The sequence below is a fragment of the Epinephelus fuscoguttatus genome, linkage group LG23 (genome assembly GCF_011397635.1).
Source record: "Epinephelus fuscoguttatus linkage group LG23, E.fuscoguttatus.final_Chr_v1".
In the NCBI taxonomy this organism is placed as follows: domain Eukaryota; kingdom Metazoa; phylum Chordata; class Actinopteri; order Perciformes; family Serranidae; genus Epinephelus; species Epinephelus fuscoguttatus.
In genome coordinates, this window is record NC_064774.1 from 32534659 (window position 1) to 32547450 (window position 12792).

Genomic DNA, 12792 nt, shown 5'->3' on the forward strand with positions numbered 1-12792 from the left:
AACTCATCTCGTCGTGAATCTTCGGTCTGAACTGGGCTTAAGACTCTCCGTCAAAAACATGTTGCAAAATGTTATCTACATGTATGGGTGAAACAAACAGAACTGTGGATTAAATAAATAGAATAAAGGGAAAAAAAGAAAGTAACGTCTAGCATTCTTTAAAATTCAGGACTGTTGTGCTGATTTGTAGTGAGCCAGGAGCATAACACATTATGTGTAATAGTATTTTCCTGCAACTGATGTACAGTAAGTCATCACACACACACAAACACACACACACACACACACACTGTTCTTGAAAGAAATGAATCAGACAAGGTCACAGTGACCTTGACCTTCGACCTATGACCACCAAAGTCATAAATACATCAATGAGTCCAAGTGAACGTTTGTGTCAAATCTGAAGAAATTCTCTAGAGGCGTTCTTTAGATATTAAGTTCATAAGGATGTGACGAACAGACTGATGGAAACACGAAAATATGATCCCTCCTGCCACGGCTATTGCCAGCTCCAGTCATTAAAAAAAAGGTAGAAAATGAAAAGCACACATGAGCAGATATGGATCAGTGACAGTGGCAAATTTTCATACTCAAAGGTACCACTCTGCCCATCTGGCAGCCTACAACCATAAGCCTGAGCAAAGTTATTTCCATTTTAGTTTTGTTATTTCCCATTAATTCCCACAATTTCCTATTAACTTCCATGGAAAGTCTCAACCTTGAATATATATACAACCCTATAATGTACCCTGTACAAGTGAGCACTTGGCCCTGTGCCAGACAGACCGGCAGCAGGGGAATCACTGGAATTTTCCATTTTGCAGTTTAGCCATCTAATGTTTCACACAACATCGTGATTACAGGACGTAAACACTGACTGACACACACACACATACACACACACACACACACACACACACACACACACACACACACACACACACGCAGTGATAGGAAGATACTGAGTAGGGCTTAGAATGGGATAGACCTGAGCCAACATCAGGGATGTCTGAAACCTCACTCATTCCCTGTTCTATCTACTTCTATTTTGGCTTTCTGAGAGCACTATGCCGCCTTTACCCTGTGAGCTGTGAGGAACACTGTGAGAGACCGTCACCTTCAAACCTGAACTGAACCGCAACTGTATGTCCATAAATGGTCCTGGACCCTATTTTCATGGAGTTCCAGAGGATTAATCCCACCCTACTGAATGTCAACTGACAGAGGGGGCAACATTTTCAGGGTCCTTTACAATACCCTCATGTTTCCACATGATCTGTTACATTAGAATTTTGGCATATCCAGCATATCCTCATGAGACCCAGCGGTAACTGATGCCCTTAAATGATGTGACATCACGGCAGGTTGATATGAAACCATCTTCTCTCCATACTGAGACACACAGTTTCATCCATGCTGGTCTTCTGTATTGTCATAATGTGATATAGTCTACCATTACTTGATATATGCTGAATGCTAACATATTATCAGCTATGCAACTCCATAATATGTCTTGGCTGCATGTTTGTCAGCTTGTTTTGCAGTTGTTCTATCCTCCTGTGGCAACAATTAATTGATGCTGCTTTAATTTAATTTGATTTGATTTCAGTTCAACTCAATAAACCTTTATATATCCCAAAGGAAAGTCTTGTGCCAGAGAATGTTTCTATGACAGTAACACAAAATACAGTAACAACAAGTAATGTTCACAAACCGGTAACAACCAGAACAACCAGCAGGTTCCCCAGGTCAGGGTTACACACTGGGCCCAATTTTGAAAACAATAGAGTATTAAATATTTGTCAAAATATTCAAAATATACAAGATATAAAGTGTTTAAGGAGCAAGAGCAAAAACAAGTGCCTAATAGAGTAACAATTAGAAGTAAGGTAATTACAGGAGTTATTAAAACTGAACTAAAATGGTGGAAATATGGTGGCAATAGCTTTAACTTAAGTCAAATTAACTAAAATTTGGGTTTTCACAGTAAAGGCCTGGTCATCCTAGCCTTTAAAATAGCAAAATTTTGCGGCAATTAGGGTGCTTAATATCTCATTCATGATAATCCCGGTATAATTTTTAATATCATATGAAAAATTCATATCAGGATACTTGTGATAAATTGCAGATACTAAATAGTACAGTGTAAAACATTACAATAAAGTAATTAAGCATAACTTCATCTGCTGTCCGTAAAAGGTGTCGGCTGAAGCTATAGCTTATAACGCCTACCCTTTTAACAGCACATCATATTTAGCAATCAGCAACAAAACAAACCAAAACAGGCAAACAAGGAAAAATAGCAACAACAACAAAAAAAGAAAAACAACATACAAAAGGCAAAAAATAAACTTTTGTTTAAACCTACTTAAAGTTCTACATGTTTTCAGTTCCTCACAACAATAGTTCCATAAACTCACTCCTTTAAATGAAATACAATCTAGTTTGGCATTGGCTTTCACCAAAAATGATTTTTTAACATAAAAATACTTTGCAAAGTATGTTAACTTTCTCTCTTTAGAAACTTCTGGATACTTATCGCCCAGCCCTGGTGGCAATTTCACCTCACTCTGACGGAATCACAGTTATTAGTAGTTCTGCTCTCAGTGACCCAAGGAAATCCTAATGTTTTGTGTCAAGTTCAACTTTGGTGAACTTTGACTTGTGGCTTGTGAATAAGAAGAAGCTAACCTTCCTAGTATTTATTATTTTGGAGTAAAAACTGCTCCACTAAAGAGTAATGGTTTGCAGACAGGTATGAGGTCAGGATGGATAGTATAAATACGTCTTTTTGATAAACTGTGTGAAGTTGCTGTCCAGTTAGCAACCAAGCTGAGCTAAATAGCTAATGGTAACTTGGTAGCTGACCATTAGCAGGAAGGGCTTTATTCCCCCTTTTCAATAACTTTTCATTGAATGAAAGTGAATACAATGGTGCACAAAATTCCAGGGGAAAGTAAACACGACAGTAGAGAGACAATAGGGAGAAACTTTGGGAGCTATTGTGAATGACAGTGCAGCTCACCAACTCAGCAATTCACCAAATGACCCTGTACCACCTTTTAGTGTGGCCGGGCCTTAAGCACAGCTTTGCCTTGATTGCCCTCTGGAATACCTCTGTTTTAATAACCTTCGATTAATCCAGGAGGCTCCTTAGCGAGCTCAATGATAGCCAAGCTAACTACTTTCATTATCGATAAGGCAATATAAAATTCCAGCCACTTACCAATATACACACACACATCAGTCAGATACTAACAGTGCACAAACATTAAGCCCTTTAGTTTGAGGGTGGTAGCAGTGAGGGGTATGTGTGTGAATCCAGATTTACTCATTCACAGTAATTTGCTTCTTAAGTGACTTATTTAACCAATTCCATTTCAAATATAACAAAAGCCTGAGCACACTGGGTCCTACTGAAGACGTAAATCACAAATATATTGTTTCATTTATTTATTTAAGCTAAATCATTTTCTAAAACATGTGGACACTGTAGCTTTTAGCAAACCCTAGGAAATCGTGGATTTGTTGGGGACTATATTAGCTTTAAAGCTATTAACATGACTAATACCTTATTATCAATTCACTACTAATAATTTTAAATTTGTAATATTATATATGTATATGTATATTTTTATTATTAATAACTCTAAAGCTAGAGAAAGCAAAAGATTTTTTTTCTTTTCAAGTTCACTTATAATATTCCTATGATATAATGTCATAAGCATCGGTGTAATTTTACAGGGATTATTTTAGTTTTACAGCAGAAAAATACTTTAGCCATTTATTGCATTTCAAACAAGAAATATCCCACTTTTAACTGCAGATACTGCCTTTTTCATAGGTTATAACTAGACTGATATAGCACCATGGATGACGATCTCAATCATTACTCCTAGTGGCATCTGAAGTGGTTTTACATCATCACAGACAGTGCTATCTGACAGCAGAAATCTAACACCCATGTATGATTTAAAGGCCATCTGGCTCCAGATGATGGCAGAATGTTAATGTGGAGAATCAGCCCATACAGCTACAGTAAACATAGTCTTTTCTCTGCCCTCTCAAACATGAAACTGTTCACTGTTTTCTGTCATGACACTTAACCCACCCACAGGCTGTGCGGGTTACAAGTCAAGCTGCACATCCAACACAGCCCCTGCAGCAGCAGAGTGTAGTGTGAAAACTATAAAATGCTATTGCCAAGTTTATCCATGGTATCAGCTCAGGTCTACAAGACACTATGAAAGTGATAGCCCAGTTGTTCTGTGTGATCAGACTTATGTATCATGACCATACAAAAATCCTGCACAAACTGAACAGTGAGCTAAACTGATTGGATGAAAGCCGCAACTTAACTTTGCCATCTTGTTCATCTTTAAATCCTCTCACACTGTGTAAAACAGGCAGCATAATTCAATATTTAATATCAGATAAATGATTACATTAAAAGGAACGTTAAAGGGTAACTTTGGTATTTTCCAACCTGGACCCTATTTTCTCATGTTTTGTGTCTAAGTGACTCAGGCTATTCTCACAGATTTTTCTCATGTTTTCCAACAAAAACCAATGCACCTAATGTCATACATATCCCACTTATTTTATAAGGGTGTGCTTTATAAATAATAACAACAGCATTACATGGAAATAATAATCATTTATCATCCTTGTTATGTGGTGGCTGATCTCGTCCTCTGCTTGGAGGGTAAAGAGCTCCCAGGCCGCATTGTTTTCCCAATTTGCAGCATTTTCAGAAGGTGTTCTCCTTCTTTGCGTTAGTTAACTTAACTAGTAATATTAACTGTTACTAGCTACTTTTGAAATCTCCTGCAGTGGGTCGCATGCATAACATGTTGTTCAAACGTTCAGTCTGTTCTCACAAATTTTTCGTATGTTTTCCTCCGAAAAGCAATGCACCCAAATTCATGCATATCCCACGTATCTGAAAGGCTATAATTACGTGACCGATATGTGAACAAGGAAGCAGAAAGGTTGGGTGGTGGATGGGTCACAAAAGACCGAACTTTCACCCGGCTCATTCATGGGGGACAAATTTGTAGACCATCATACAAACTATTGTCCATGCATTTTTCGTAGGCTATTGTACGAACCGTTCTATGAGAATACGTTGAGTGACTACTGAGAACGGCAATATTTTACACTGGTCCAGTATTGGGTGAATACACTTCAGCCAGCAGTGGCAAAACAAACTGCAATGTAACCACTCAGGCATGTTTGAACAATTTTTGTCCACTAAAAGTGCTTGTTTTTGCCATTGCCAGCCCCAAAAATGCCATCGGCAATCACACCAGACTCCATTTAAATAAAAAGTGAGTTAAGTGCATATAGAATTAGGGGTTTATTTCAACCAAAGCAGGGTTTGTGATTGTTAGAACAGTGAAAAAGACAAACCATTTCTGACTTTTATTTTGTTTCTGTTGACTTTTAATGAAGTGTGTTTTATGATGATAAAAAACTGTTTTTTAAATGGAGTCTATTGGAATTGGTAATGCCGATTTCAATGCTGTATCTGGTTAAACAAAAAGGATCTTACTCTTTGACAAAAAGGTCTCTCTCTGCGGGGATCCTTCCCATAATGTTGTCAGACAGTGAGTAAAAATCAAGCCTGTCAGTGGCAAAAACAAACACTTTTAGAGAACGTAAATTGACGGTGCTTGCTTGTTTGTGGGCATTACATTGCAGCCTTTTTTGTCTCACTTGATACTGGACCAATTTCTTAAAAAAATATTGTTCTGCAGGGTCACTGAAACAGGGTAAAATAGTGTGTGCCTCCACTGGTCCATACTTTTAGATCCATTCCAAAGCAGACCCCCAATGGGAAACCTGCCCAATGTGCATGAATACATTAAATCAAAAGACAAAATGTGGTAGATCTGAACATACCAAGAAAGAGAGAGAATAGTAACACTGGTGGCAGCTTGATGCTCCACCAATAAAAGCAGCCATGGTGGAAAATAGCAGCAATACAGCCATTTTTTCTTCACTTCACAGTTCACACTCTCCCCCATGATGAGAATGGCACACCCTTGTAAAATTTGACATGAGATATTCGACATACACATGATGCAGAAACCTGCAACAAGACAACAGTATGCTAGCAGACCTGATTAGACTGTCAAATCAGCAAAAATCAGGACCCACATTGAGTCTTGTTAGGACTTTACCTTTTCTAAAGTTACATTACTAAGCCTTAAGTAAGTCCTTAGGTACAAAATTCACACAGCCCTTCCACTGAAGCCCACTGCTGAAAGACTGCCTGAGGACAAAGAGAGTATTTTGAAGTGCAAGGACTGTAAATTTAGAAGATATTTACTTGACTTGACTTAAGGCCTTTTCACACCAGGGACAACACAAAAAAATGAAACAAAAATATGGAATATTCATTGGCGATTTTTATTTTTGCATTCTAACCTTTCACACCAAGGCCAACACGAATATTCCAATTCCTTGCCTTACACCGCAAATTACATGGTCACACAATTGTTAATTTGTGTTATTTTTTCATGATAATAAAGCCATTTACCTTTATTTTATTTGTCAAAGAAGACGCTATTTTGTGAGATCAATATTCATATTGTGTGAAGGAATGAAGAGAACTATGACACTGATGTCCAGGAAAATCTATTTACTTTACTGCAAAATCGAAAAGTTTTGAATGCAGCGTGGATTAGCTTGTAGAAATACATGGGTTTGAATTTATATTGATATGTTCTGGGGATCATGTCCCCCATCAATTACATTTGTCCCTTTTACACTGCCTCTTCAAGGTGGGAATTTTATGCCCTTTTGCCGTCTCGCCGTTCTGTATGAAAGGTTCAAACGTGGAATTAGGGAACAGAGTTGTCTTGCATTTAAGCCTTCACTGGAGGTAGTAACAGCACCGAAACCATGTGTGTACAAACAGGACAGCCGGCAGGACAGGATCATGGGCAGCATGAGTGTGAAGTTTCAATGTATTCTCATAGAACAGTTCGTATGATATCCTACAAATTTGCACCACATGAAAAACGTTAGGCTACATCCTTAATGTACAGTAACATAATTAGCTTACGTTACAGAGGTTGGGTTTAAGCAATAAAAGTTACTGTAGTTAGGTTTAGGAAAAGAAACATGGTGAGAGCATACCTTAAAATGGCTTAATGCTCACTCACAGTTCACACGGATTTGGACACGCGACTCCGAGGGGAAAGTCTGGTTTTTGTGACCCATCCACCCCCCAAAACTGCCTTCTTACAAGCACTTGGGGCTGCTTCCTTGTGTTTTGTCAGCACATTGGTCACGTTCCTGCAGCCTTCAAAACACGTGGAAAATACAAAAATGTCTGCAAATTGGGGAAACAATGGGGTCCAGGAGCTCCTTACCCTCTGAGCAGAGAATGAGATCAGCCGCCACATAATAGGAATGATAAATGATTGTTAGTGCTATGTAATGCCATTATTTTTGTTTACAAAAAGTGCTGCCGATGCTGTTGTGTTACATGTCACACCCACCTGTGCAAAAATGTAAAGGTGGTATAAAGGAGGGACTTCGTAACAGCCCTGTAGCACGACCTCTGCGTAAGAAGGGCTTCCGAAAGCACATAAAGAGGGGATCTTTTATTGTCCAGTATGAACAAGTGTAATGATCACAGCAAGCAAATCCTTTTTCACAGGGGCACCAGACTATTGTTTTAAGACAGAAATTTGTGAGCTTATCCTTTAATAGGAACTGCATTTCAGTGAGCTCCATTGTGTCACTGGGTGACATGTTCCTTCATGTTCATGAACACACATACTGTTGTTTATTTGGACTCAATCCCACACACGCTATCTTGCCTAGTTATCACTAAAGCACCAAATGTGGATTGATCTACTGCTGAAAACAGTCCCCATGAAATGCACTTTTTCCTCCTGCTTGAGTAATGTTTGCTAAAAACTAGAGTAGCCATCTGCTTTAGAAAATTCCTGAGACTTCTTAAAGATTTGCATCTTCAGTAAGAACCAATGGGTTTGTAGCTGATTGTCACAGACAGGGTAGGGAAATCTGAAAATATTGAGAGACCGACTAACATATTGTGGGATTTGGTCTTTATATGGGATTTGTTGACAATAAGAGAAAATATAGAATCACACCAGCCTTATCCTTTAATCATCTAAGATTGTCAAACCAGCAAAGCAGCGTAACACAAAACCACAGAATGAAATTACTCCCCAGAGATCAAAAATGCAGAGTCAGAATTCACTTACACATATTATCCCTCCTGCAGAAATTGCATACAAACACAACTTTTAATAAATGAGTAAAACCTGTGGCATTGATTACACTTTGGCAGTCACTCCACTGAGAATGCAGATAAAGAATGTGCACCGCCAGCTGCCAAGACTGCATTAACTGCTATGACTTACAGAAGCAATAAATTCAGGACACAGTGAGCTGCGGCAGCAGAGAGGGAGGAGAGGAGGACCGCTTTGTTTTAACCACACAAACAGAAACATATCATCAAGTAGCTTCTCTCCAGTGTCTTCATCCACTTCAGCCAACAACCAGCATCACTGAGAGCACTATTATGCAGTATGCAACACAGGTGGAGATCTGATCTGACAGAGCTGTTTGAGTGTCTGAGAGATTAAACAGAATGTGCAACTTGAGAGAAAACCACCTCTGTTATAATTGTTGTCACGACATACAGTATTCTACTACAGGCAGACCACATTCAAATGCCTCTGCCAGTAAATAATAATGATATCAAGCAACAATATTTCCACTGGTTCAAATAACATGCAATTACAGTCATACAATTTAATTTAAAAATTGTTATAAATGTTGAGGTATGTGACCCATTTAGAAATGCACAACAGAAGAAGAATGTATTGGGAAGGCAACAAACAGCTGTGGTTGCTGTTGATGGTTGTTACCATCAGCAGCATGATGGTTTTTACAAAATGGTTTGATCTGAGCCCTCTGCAAACCAAAACGAATGCATAGGCTATATAATAGGCTACTGTGTGTGCATGTGTGGGTGTGAGAGAGAGAGACATAGAGAGACAAAGTGAACGTGTGTAAGGAAAGAAGACACTAACATCACACAGCAGCCAGCCACACGCGTCTCGCCATTGAGGCGCGTCACACATCGATTTCCCCGAACAGTCTCCTCCAGCTATAACACATATCCCGCCGTGTTCAATCACACACCTCAGAGGAAACAGTGTGTCGCACAATTTAATTATTTCATCAGTTTAATTTCCCTTTGTCGGAAAAACATATAAAAAAGCGTAACTGAATGCAATTTTCGAAGACGTTTACCTGCTATTCTTTCAAGCTCGTGGGCAGCATAGAGAGCAGCGTCAGTCAAATTACAATACAATTTAACTATTAATGTTACTAGGCTACTTGTTTTTTAGATGCTGTATGTGTGCCGAAAAGACACACCACTCCTGCCGATTCAGAGTTGATATCAAGCTGTGTTCGACAAGCTTTGTAGATTTGCTAATAAATGAGGGAATAATAAATTACCAGAATTTTTAATGGAGCTTGGCGTGTTGGAGAACCGCACGTCCACACAGTCTGACCTGGTATTGGTTCTGTAGAGCCGGGATAAATGGCTAGTAACCATGGCTACCATTGATGTAGCAAAGATTAAAGGGCATCACATCTGTCATGCACGAGCTAAATATTGTTCGAACTGCACGAGCTCCGTGGGCGTGCAGCTCTCGCGGTGTACAGAATGGATGAAAGCACATACAAACCGACTGCTGATATCCAATAAAGGGTCGGCACCAGTGTTTCTGCCTTACCTGGCTACTCCCGCGGAACGAACCCGAGCCGACGACTTGCTCTCGTATTTCTTCCTTTTCCCGTTCTGCTCGGACAGCAACCAACGATACCGGACTGTGGTTCGTGGCCGTATGAAAATGTTCCCTGGAGGTGAAGTGTCTCCGGCCGGCTGTCAAAGACGAAATGTCGGTAGTGCCTCCTCCCAGCAGCGCGTTTACTGAACATTCGCTCGGCCGGACCGTAAAGCAGTGACGGTAGGGGGAGACTGCTGCTAATAAATACTGCTAGTAAACATAGTAGGGACACTTCCTCTCGCGAGAACACCTATGTTTGGTTCTCCTATCAAACAGTGCGGAAATGCCTATGGTGCCAAATTTACAGGGGCTTGACAACCAGTGCCTCTACTGTAATCCACTAATTGGGGAGAAAAAGGAGAAGAGAAAAACATTGCAAGCATATTTTCTTTGTAGAGGACTGTAAAGAATGAATCTGAATCCCCAATGTAGTTGTTAATTAATATCAAAGCCTTAATTACAAGGCCTACTGGCATCAAATATCTAACAAAGCATTGTATGGTTCTATTGTTAATAGTGATTCCAACAGATCAAGAAAGAGTGAGGGAAATAAAGTCAGCCAAAGCACAATGAACTTATAAACAACACACTGACTGTCTGGTACAATGACCAGGCCACTGTCGATTCAGATATTTCTCTTTTAAAAAAAAGAATTTTGTTTGTTTTTCCTCTTGGTGTCACAGCTCAAGTAGCGCCCCTAAGAGGGGTCCAAAGGGGGCCATGGCTGCGCTGATACAAGTGCTTACAATCTGAAGAACAATAAATCACCTAACATGCACATAATCCTTCAAAACAGAATTGTTGTGGAACTTAAAATGTTAACTGTACCAGTGTAAGTCTATGCACATAACACTAACTGTAAAATAAGAAACCAAGGTATGACAGTATGTGATTATTTAACTCATATTGACATAGTTTTCAACTAGCCTATAGACCCTTTTAGGGCTGACGTCATAATGTTGTCATTTTATTAGCTGGAGGCAAAACACGACTCGCCACCACAGGGCTGTAGGCTACATAGGAGTCTCAACGTGTCATCTTATTGTGTTATTGGGAGCCAGAATAGAAGGAGTCATGGCTCAAAACTTAAATTTTATTGCATACTTGCTGCCACTGCCTGTCAACAAAAACAAAGATAATTATGGTTAAATGTGATAAGACAGAAGGACTGGATGGAGGCGATCATCAAAAATTCTCACATATGCAGCGCACACTTCATATCAGGCTAGGGAAAAATATTTTACTGTTGTAGGGATGAATAACATTATGTGTATTAAGGGTTATCATGTCCACCTAATCAGAAATTGGGGAGATATTAAGAGGAATAATGGATTTCTCCTTAACGCTAATTTGTTTAAGCGCATTAGCTTTTGTTTGAGGATACGGAGTGTTATATTTATGATACTACTATATGTAGTTTAACTTGCTATATTTTATTGTTGTTTTTAATTTTTCTGGAATGCCTTTTTACAGGTGGCAAAGGGACTGCCAATGAAAACGAGCCTTTCAGCTAAGTCAGGTGCATTTACATTTGTTAAAATGTTGATTAATGCACACTACCCCTTTTCTTAAATAAAATAAATAGAAAAAAAAAATTAAAAAAAAAATGAATGAACACCTCACTTGAGTGCCTACAGTGAGCCACTGTGAGAGTGCAGTGCTCTGGAAAAGAGCAGTACATTTAGACAACACCGAATTTTCGAATGGTCCAGTTTGTTCCAGAGTGCACTCCGGCACTTAGAATGAGTAGCCTATTTCTGATGCACCACTCGCATCATCTTCCTCCATTCTCTAAAACAAGCCAAGAGAACTTGCTAGCTTGCACTAATTAATGTCTGTGGAGAATTGTTTTGCCTCCAGCTAAGCCCCATCCACCAAAAATAGTCATACTGTTTACTATCAGTAAAGCATAATAGAATTCCTTAAATTTAGTTATGACTTTTGGTTTTGATGTGCCACCCAAAGATTTTCACTGGCCCCAACCTTTACCCCTATAAAACATTTCTGGGGAAGCCACTGCACAGCTTTACCCATTGTAGCACATTCATTCATTCATTCATTCATTCATTCATCTTCTAACCGCTTCATCCTCTTGAGGGTCGCGGGGGGGCTGGAGCCTATCCCAGCTGACATCGGGCAAGAGGCAGGGTACACCCTGGACAGGTCGCCAGACTATCGCAGGGCTGACACATAGAGACAAACAACCATTCACGCTCACATTCACACCTACGGACAATTTAGAGTTATCAATTAACCTAGTCCCCAATCTGCATGTCTTTGGACTGTGGGAGGAAGCCAGAGTGCCCGGAGAGAGCCCACGCTGACACGGGGAGAACATGCAAACTCCGCACAGAAGGGTTCCCACGCCCAGGATCGAACCGGCAACCCTCTTGCTGTGAGGCGAGAGTGCTAACTACCACACCACCATGCCGCCCCCCATTGTAGCACAGTTTTGGTTTATTTTGTACAGGCACTCAGCGGACCACTCAGGGGGTGGGGGTGGGGGGTGAGGGGTAGGTATTACATGAAAAAGTGACATAATGCATATCCTCCATCGAGGTCCTGTTGGAGTTTCACAATAAGGGAAAGATGTGTGTTATCCTTTCACTTCCCCTGCTTAGCTTTGCCCTCAAAATAGCATCCTTTTATCATTAACTTCAGATCAACATATATCTATTATATGTAAATTTAAAAAATGATATGAAAAGTTAATCATACATGTAAAGTGTGGCTACTGATTTGTCAGCACCTCTTGTACGTAACAGACTTTACCTTAAGATGCAAAAAACAAAAGCCATGTCTGTTAATTAGTTTGTCTATGGCAAACACCACACTCCCTTGCGTGCTTTTCTGATCATAGTGTGGCTTAAGGCTGGGGTAGGCAGTTTAACTTTGGCAAAAATCTTATAATACACTTTGAGCATATTGTAATCCAGTAAACTGA

At 39.7% G+C, this 12792-nt stretch overlaps 1 protein-coding gene across 1 annotated transcript in view; it reads right to left on the reverse strand.

The window, feature by feature from the left end:
* The window catches only part of ache (acetylcholinesterase), a 48026-nt gene extending 37987 nt beyond the window's left edge, over nt 1-10039 (reverse strand). Inside the window, exon 1 of the mRNA XM_049568838.1 lies at nt 9795-10039. The gene's annotated coding sequence lies outside the window, so the exon portion shown is untranslated. The remainder of the gene's footprint in view (nt 1-9794) is intronic.
* Nucleotides 10040-12792: the final 2753 nt, after the last annotated feature.